Genomic DNA, 10,137 nt, shown 5'->3' with positions numbered 1-10,137 from the left:
TAGGTTAAACCTTGGCTTCATAGTTCGATCTTGACTTTAACCTTATCACATGCATGTCCAGCACAATGATGGGGAGTGTGTGGTGTTAGGACTCAAGTGCATCGTTCCACATGACAAGGTGTAAATATTTTTTCAGTGACCTAGAGGAGAAAGATCTCTAGCTGCATATCAAGCTAGGGGATGAAAAAAGGTACAATGTGACTGGTATTGGTAGACTCACCTTTCAGAGGGATTCAGGCTCCCCTCTTAGGCTCAAGGATGTCATGTTTGTTCTAGGCCTAAGGAACAATCTCATCTTTGTTGCAGTTTTGGAATACCATGGTTGTGAAGTGATCTTCAGCAAAGGAAAAGTGTTCCTAAGACACATAGCCACAGGATAGGGGAAACAGATCAGGGTTCATGTGAATAAAATGTATAAGCTAGATTTGGAATCACTGCCTCATCCCGAAACAATCACTACCCAATGAAAATACGCAATTATGTCTCTCAGGGGCCACGAAGAAGGATGACATTCTAGATGAATCGCAAGGAGATGAGGATAAATATGATCATACCAAGGAACCCAAGGTATGATAGAATCGGGACCACATGAAGACTGCTTCTGATTCATAACCTTTTGGAGGGTAGGTATGGAAAACAAAGCACATATTTTGGAATACACCTCTTAGTGTACCTTAAAGGACTACTTATCATTGTCATTTCATTCTGTCTTCAATGACATTCATGGTTTGAATCATTGAAAGTCATTTTATGTCTTTCATCTATGTGCCTTTCTCGCTTTCTCTTATTTATTACATAGCTTAGAAGATGAAGAGTATTACCACTTGTTTATTTAAGCTATGAAGGTTGTCACCAACATGATCTTATGACTAACCAGGCACGATGCAAGGCATCCTAAGTGGGATGGAAGATGTTTGATGATATGTATATAGTTAGTACACTCATTTGCATTACTCCTTTGCATTAAGCCTTGCTTTGTATCTTTCATGTACCCTCATTGCTTGTAAGATTTAACTACCTAGTACTAGTAGTCTCTTAGCTCTTTCATGACAAAGCAGGGGAAGGAATTTCCTTCAACCTGATTTCTTCAAGGCTCTTCATAGAAAGTATAGAGCTAAGAGAAGGAGATGTGGAATTTCGCTATGAAAATATTGAAAAAACTTTTCATGTTTCAATCTATCCAACCGATTAAGTTGCTGCTTAAGAAATATCACATGTCTAGAAATTATAAACTTCTTATTCACTTCATCATAGATATGGTATGATTTCGAGGTATGATTACCCAAAGAAGATACATTTGTCACTCCTTGCACTAAGTTTGTTTCTCGGTTCCTTAGTTATGAAGGCATAACAAGAGGAACCAAAAACCCTGAGATGCCTCATTGAAGGAATGTGGCCATACCACATTTCATAGGGAGTCTTGTTTCTGGTAGCATGAGATGTACACCTATTCTTTATAGACACAACACATAGAACCACACCAACCCAAAACCTTATGAACTTAACATGTGAACTATGCCAAGTTCATAGTGAAAGTAATACATTCCAGTGAACTATGAGTTGAAAAATGCAACAAGAATATCTCAATTTGATTTTTCCTTGGTTAAATTGAGAAAATTTGAATTTCTTATCTCCTACATGCCCCCTCCCTCCAGAGTCATACAACCATATCTCCTCATGGTGCTTGATGAGTCCAACAGTGAGTTGGTTCATTGATGCCCAACATGTCAGTCATGAGGATGAGGAGAGCTAAATATTATCTCTACCTCCATCTCTCTCACAGTCTCACCACCAAGATTACAGGATTTCAAGTCTTGGACTCTACCATGGTATAACTACATCTAGAATATATACCACTACTATATGTATATATCTTTTGGTTATAGTTAAACCTAGTAGTCTGCTTCGCCCGAAACTTATCTTACTACAATATTTTTTCTTTCTTTCTCTCTCTTTAAGAATTATGGAGTAGTTTCTATGGCACTCCCAGGTTATAATTCACACTGGACATATCTTATTTAGTCCCAATGGCCTACCCTTTTGGTAAATTATTTATTGGACATTAATAATAAAAAAGATCTTTTCTATGACCATCTTATCTTATCTGTTACTTAAAAGGTTTCAAGTTTCAAAAACTTTGAAAAATATTGAACTCTTGACTCAACAGAGTGGTCTGCCACAGGATGCAAAGTTTGATCAAGAGTTATGGCTTCAAATGTATCAGGTTTTCAAATATTTGAAAATTATGGAGCACTTGACTGGACTGATTGGGTTACGATGGGAAACAAAGTTGGTGGAGTGATGAATGATTTTAAAGAACGTTTCTTTTATTTCTTGTTTCTTATAAAACACGGAACTAAAAACATAAAAGAATTTATCATTCCACGGGAAGATGAAGCAACTATATTGATTCTTCAAGACATCTCAAAAGATATTGTATCCAAGATGCAAAGACCTCTAACTCTTGGCCATATTGGAATATTGCAAGTAGTACTTCCTCTTTTGTCCAAGGATCTAGTTTCGGAGTATTTAAAGAAAATTAGTATGTGCCTCGATGACGCACACTATTGGAATGGTCAAATGCTCTGGCTGCACATAAAAACACTTCAAGAAATCAATTTGTAGGATAAAATAATGTGTCTGGTCAAAAGCTTTGAAAAACCCTACGTTTTACGTTAACAATTGGGACAAAATTGTATATATTTCCCCTCATATTTTCCTCATTCTCCTTGAGAAGATTTTCTTTCTGGAATTTTCATGTAAACATTTATCGATAGGCCTATGTCTGCTAAGGTTTTTTTTCGTCAAATTCATGACAGGTAAACAAGTGGAATTGTTCCATTCGTGGTTTCTTGAGTCATAGAGTCAACCAAGATGTGAAGGAAGCTCAGAAAACGTTTATGGTGCATTGAGAGATATAATTAGTAAACTATTGCTTGATAAACATAGAATAGTCAAACAGTGGATTGAAACTTCAAATATTAACTGCAGGAAAAGATTTCCAGAGTTTATATTGCATTTGATTGGCATGATTTGCTTGACATCAATCAACTCCATAGGAAAGCTAACAATTAATATACAATTATTGTGGAAAATATTCATAGATAGTCAGAGTACAGATAATTTAACTTTTAAATTTAGAGAAAATATGTTGCAATTGTTGGAGAAGTGCTCTTCCAATAAAAAAGCATAATTAAACAAACCATATTTTGCATATGAAAAAGTGATACATTTTCATATATACAGGTCTTTGAATTAAGGGAATGTTTTAATGATATAAGCAAACGAAGCCGAACAAGAAGAAAATTCACTTCGAGAATTAGAAGAAATCCCTCTCGAGCATGTGAATCAAATTGTTTCTCTTCAACATCGGCTACAATGACTCTGGTAAGCTTCCAATGAATCTAGTCAATTTCGAACAACTTAGATTGCATATCAGTGTTAGATTCAGCAACTTAGTCCGTGATTAGTGTGCGAAAGGGCATCAATGTTGTAAATAGTTTCTTAGTATACTGATCTACCATAATAATTAGTTCACTAAGGGTTCATGTAATAATATACCTATTTGAGTTGAAAATAACAGACTATGTTTATTAGGCTTTGGTTCAATGCAGATAAGAGAATGATAGATTTATTCCCCTTTGTTCTATTCAGCCTACAAGTGTAACCTGCTATCACACCTTCATTTGGGTGTTTCTTCAATCCAGGTGGGCCAAAGCTATGACAATCAACTCTTATTTCTCCTATTTTGAATAAGCCTCGATATGTAGATGTTGCATTATTGATTATCCTTTCCATGGTTGTAAGTGACCATTTGAGTAGAATCGATTGGCATGTCTCATTTTGAATATATTCTATAAGATTTAGAAATTCATGTATGTCCATGGAAGCCACCCGTTGACATTCCTGGTGAGCGCACAATGCACAATGGGAGAATCCAACCTCTTGGGTTTTAATACATGGCCACATATGTCTACTCATGTTGAAAGAACCCAATGATGTTATCACTTTTATGTTGTCATCATAGTTATTATCGCAAAGAAGCCACCTTTGGACACCTAGATAGCCATGCTACATGATCGATTCTCTGAGAAATGGAGTTTGGTTCCAAAGCATTGTGCAAGCACAAACTTGATGGAGAGGCATAAGCATCTGCATAGGTTTGGATGTCATCATGGGTTTAACTTCATTCCTATCCACAGATGAAACTAAACCACTACTAGACCTCCATACAGAAGCCTTCAACCCTTGAATTTCTTGTATTTCTAAGCAATTAGGCTTCTCACATGTGATCACTGCATGAGCATCCACCAAAAATTTGGTCTTAAAATCCTTTCTACCTAAATCCATGGTGTCCCATTTCTTGAAATCCCTGGAATTAAGTAGATCGGTGTCCAAATTGGAACCAAAAAGATAGAAAAGTTTATTTGTATCAAAAATCCTTCCTCTTCTCAGGTTCAATCCTTTGATGAACAAAATCAGTCTGGTTCTACTACTTCCTCTACGCAAAATTATTTGGATACCTAGCTTGTGAAGGAACCAAAATTCCATTTTCCTTGAGTTATATAGTTAAGGTCAATCCCTCTACATAATTTGGTTGTGGAGGATGTGGGCACCTCATAATTTGCAAGTCTTACTATTTTATATCCAGAGAGATGGCAACGTGACAAGATCTCGGACCAAAAGAGATTTATCCTTCTCCACAACTCATTCTTCAACTGCATTATTTCTAGGCAGGAGCTGAGGATGATGTGCTTAGATAAAAATCCTTCCTCAAGTTGGAGGGTAAAAATCTTCCACAAAATGAATCACAAACATTAGAAACATAAAACATTGCATCTATCACCCGCATACACAACGTCATCAAGCTTAGCCAACTTACGCTGAACATATGCTTTCCCTGTATGTTTTGCACTGAAGGCAGGGATTTGTTGCCCAACAACCCTCCTTGTTCTAATTGAATTTATCTGACATTTATAGTGGTTAAGAAATTGTTAGAAGGATGGACCAGTAGTTAGATGGTTTCCATATTTCTTTTAGGGACTAATTTTCAGATCTATATGTTTGTGCATTGGATCTCAAAGATGGTGTTAGCTAGCTTCATATTTGAGGATAGACTTGATGATGCCTCATTTTTTTTTATAGAAACTAAGGCTTATGCTCTTATTAAAAGATTGATATCTAGGATATCGTGCCTTCATCTATAGATCTGCAGTGGTTGGAAATGCACACGAGGATGGAAGTTAAGTCCAAGTGGATGATCACAGATGTTGTAAGGGATCATTTGATCCCTCTATATATGAGAAGAAAACAATAAAGGATATGTTTTATGCCCTAGTGGGCTTCTATCATAGTGAGAACAAAGAAAAGGAAGGTGATATTGTGAAACAATCTTAGATCCATAGAGATGACCTAATAAAACTTAGTCAGTAGTTACCTTATGCAGGGCACACAAGTTCATGGCCAACTTGTAAATAGTTGTGGAGAAGGTTGTAGATTTAAAGCGAATGAACATTGCACTAAATAGATTCCTAGATTCATGGGAAGCATTCGTCAAAGGTGTTTCTGATCATGAGAACCTTCCTCACATTGAAAAGATGAATGATGATTGTATCGAAGAGGAAGACTTGGATCGAGTTGAAATCTAGCAAGAAGGGTGTTGATGAGAACATTTTTCTATTTGGTTAGACAAATAAGGACAAATGTAAAGGACCTAGCAAGGGTAAGGGAAAAAGTGAGGAGTCAACCTCATAGTTAGTAAAGGACTCGAGTAAAAATAAGTTCTTCATTCTTCATAACCATGGTCATTATGCATCACAATGTCTAGAATCCAAATTAGAAGAAGTGTAAGTGGAAGAAACAAATAAAGTAGGTAGTAGCATCTATAGAAACTTAGTTGTATAACTTTGTTTCCAAGTTTGAGAAGGATTTCTCAATGGTATATTTCCTATCTATCAACACAATTCTTAGGAATGTTTTGTATTTGAATATGGGGCTTCTCATCATATGGCACTAACCTCACAATTATTATCTAGTTTAACAAAGAAAGACTAAGTAGTATAACACGATCTTGGTGATGCCAAATACCTAGTAGCAAGAGTGGGTATTATTCTCTTCCACCTTGCACTAGGTTTTAGATGTTGATGATGTTTTTCTTCACCATTAGCACAAAAGGAGCCACAAAAACTAAAGGATTATCATGCCTATATTAGGGATTTTTACTTTTCTTCCTTGAACCTTTGTGTCGAGGGTAGGCAAGTATTGTATACAAGGTGTCCTCTATGACATTTAGCTAATGCTTCAATTTCTACTGTATTTCTAGGTCAAATGATCAATAAAACATTCTGATCATTATATGTTTATGATATGTATGGATTGTAAAATGAATTAATGGACATGTCTCTGTACAATGCTTTAGCATGAGGTAGTGCATAGCAACATTATTGCTAGTTTCATCTTAAACTTGCCCCATTTACGTCAATAAGCATTACCCTGGATGCATGCTCAAGAGTACACACAATTAAGATCATTTTGCCATTGTCTGAGACATTTTTCATACTTCTTGACATGAGATGAAATCATGTAATCCAAAAGTACTAACATAAAAAACTAGCCTTTTCTGTACTAGTGATTTCACCTTACTATACAAGTTAGAGAGTATGGGTCTGATCTATGTGAGGACTACATTCGATCTGTTATCTTGAAACTGATTTGGCTTGGCCCAAATTGTTGGATTTGGTACCATAACCCTCCCTTCAAACTTGCTCTTGTATTTTGTCAGTGCATTATATTAGAAACCTAACTCAAACTCAAACTCAATTACAAACCTTATTATTTCCTAAAAGATAAGTTAAGCATTATATTTATTTTCTTATTTTCTATTATTTGTTATGTGCGAGTTTCCAAAATTCCAGTACTTAATTTTTTTTGGTTCATGAAAAAACTATCCTGCACTTTTTCCAGGTGATTGTTTATATTTTTTGAAATTGTGTCCATGCGCAAGCTCTCCTGTGATGTATTTTACAATTTTTCCTGTGAGACAGGTATTGAAGAACTATGTGTACACTGTAGGTTATGCTTTGATTCATTGCAATTGAGTATCTATGTTGGTAAAAAATCAGAATAATAGTTTTCATCTGTCAAATTTTGAATTTTTGAGACACTGGATCTTCTATAGAAATCTGAAGTATGTCTTTCTTCATAAAAATTTTGAATTTTCCGCTAGAAAACGATATTTTGTGCTTTACATGAATTAGGGGTAAAAATAGTGTTCGTGTTATTTGTTTTGATCTTAGCTTAGTGATAGAGTAAGTAAATCTTAGGATCATGAAAGAGTAATCCTATCCTTGACGTTTTAGATTTTTATTTGTCGGATCAATCAAAAGCCTCCAACGTTACAGTTTATACAATGTACTTTTAACTACATATAAGTTTATGTTAGGATCCACTATCTAGATTAAGGTACCTACCTACGTATTAATGAAGATATTAGGATTGAAGAGTAAACTGTAAGCCATTTCTAATGGCCCACATGCACAAGTGACTTGACTATTTTTGGTTGGATTTTGAGATTGTGAAACTAATGGTTCACTCCATGCTTCTTAGGTCCTCATATTTTTACTATGGGTTGGGAGGTCCATGATTGCGGCATACAAATCTTTGATATCATGGTTTGTTTGCCTTTGATTTTTCTCATAATTGTACCAGTGACCTAGGGTGCTCCAAAAAGGATGCAACAAAGTTGTAGGAGAGAGGGCTCTTCCTGCCCAATCATCTATGTCTTACCTGAGGTAGAAGCTAAGATTATCCCAACACTCCTAATGGTATTCTTGGTCACCTGGACACTCCAGAAGGAAGAAGAAAAGTTGTAGGAAAGAGGGTTCTAGCTGTGTGCTTGTCTGAAAGGTCTTAACTGAGTTAGAGGGTAACATTATGCCAAACCTTGTAATGAAGGTAGGATACCTCATGTGCTTGGTTTTGAACGTATGTGCTTGGTTTTGAATAAGCCTTGTCAGCTTGTCCTCAAAGGTCAACCCTTCTGAACTTAAGGTAGATAAAGTGTCCTTGACCTCTTAATTGAGCATAGCAGTATGTTCGTCTTATTTTCTAAGAATGTCGATTCTGATCGATAAACTATTTGTGGAGAAGAATTATGAAAGGATTTTGCTATAACTGTTGTGTTTTGATAATTGATATCAGTTCTGTTATGCTTCTCTCTATTTTAACAACCCAACTATGTTTGGGAAAACATTCTGACAGAACCCCCAGTTTAAAAAACCTGGTATTTGTTTCTACATTTTTATCTAGGAATATTAATGTTTTAAAACTTTTCCTTATTTGCACGCATATATTGTTGAGTTGGAAGCTGAGTTAATGGAACTCAAAGAAGAGAACAACAAATTACAAAAAAACAGGTATTGTGGACAAACCTATAACTGATATGAAGATCCATAGCATGTACTTCTCTCTTTAAGCAATTGGTTGTTTTATTATCATAAAATCTATGTACTAATCATTAATGGATCTTTTGGTCTAAAAAAATAGGCAGAAATGGCTGAATTGCTTAAAAAACAGGTATACAAACCTAGAAATCTTGGTCTTCCATCTACTTGGATGAATATATATCTATGCACACCATTTGAATGTGGGGATTAATATTATTGGCATATCATATTACAATGATCTAGATACCAGTTTTGAGGGGGTGTAACATGGCCTCGAACTTTTGTTGTTTACCCATGAACCAATTCATCACCATTTTTCCTTAATTTCAATTAGTTTTTATATATTCCACTGAGATGTTTTGAGAGAAAAGAAGCTTTAGCAATGTGTTTGCTAAATGTGATTGATATATTTTTATTTGTTTCTTTATTTATTCATTGGTTCATATATTTTAATTTTAATTTATTATTATTCACATTAACATCTAAAAACCTATTTGTGAGTGTTGAAGACATAAATAATTCATCTTGAGGACATTGGATTTATAGGTGTGGGTGAGTTCACTTCTTAAGGGGTGAATATATATGTGTGTGTGTGTGTGTGTTTTATCTAGCAAAAGATACACTGAAATTATGATATTTAAAATCTCTCAAAATTGCAAAGTTATTGGCATATTTGTGTTGCAGGGGCTTTTATTGTTTTATTATTTTAGGTTCAACTTTAATGTAAATCTAGCTATTGTGTTTTCAACCATTCCATTCAAAACTATCATTTTCAATTTACTAAGATTTGTGACAGCTTTGTAAAGTTCTTTTTTAAATTTTATTTTGAGAGTGATTTTGATATAATTTCAGTTGTGATTTTAATTTGGATGTATTTTTAATTTAACAGTTTAATTCAAAATTGTATTGTAATTATAAATGAACTAAAATTAATCATTGTGAGTTATTGATATTTTATTTTCATTAGAGGAAATTTAATTTTAACATTGAATTTCTATGTCATAATATGTAATCCAATCAAAACCTTCTAAAATTAAAAAGAGATATAGGTACCTAATATGACATGGAAAATTTTAATTATCTAATTCGGGTATAAGTGAATTTTTTTAATAATATGGTTTACCTAACTTAAACATGAATGGTGCCGAAATTACATAAAACTATATTAAATATTAAAAATAAAATTAATATTTTAACCTATATAAATTAGAATATCAAGAATACTTTTAAAGAAGGCTAAATTTAAAATTTCCAACTCATCTAATATTAATAATATATTGTTATATACACAAACATTTAGAAACATAATTCATAAAATTAGAAATACTTTAAATATTATATTTTTCACGTTTAAGAAAGCTACCACTTTCCATTTCCATTTATTGACATTTTACCTTTAATTTCGATACTCTTTCTTTCTTTTTATCTTTTAGAAATTTGTTAATAATATAATATTTTATATAATATTAATAATATATTCTCCTATGCACAATTAGAAACATAATTCAAAAAATTATTAATATTTTTAAAATTTTAAATATTTATCATTTTTCAAAAACTTATGTTTCCATTTTTTTTTTCAAGATTTACTGCTTTTTAAGGTTTTTTAAGATTTCAAAATTTATGATGCTTCTCTCACTTTATAATTTTCAAAGCACTTGGCTATTCTGGATTCTATACAGAGAAAGCAAGG

Source organism: Pinus tabuliformis, chromosome 3_2 (assembly GCF_031772625.1).
Source record: "Pinus tabuliformis cultivar Carrire ecotype Pingquan chromosome 3_2, CPIR1, whole genome shotgun sequence".
NCBI lineage: Eukaryota > Viridiplantae > Streptophyta > Pinopsida > Pinales > Pinaceae > Pinus > Pinus tabuliformis.
The sequence above is the reverse complement of the archived record's forward strand: the minus strand, read 5'-3'. Positions refer to the sequence as shown.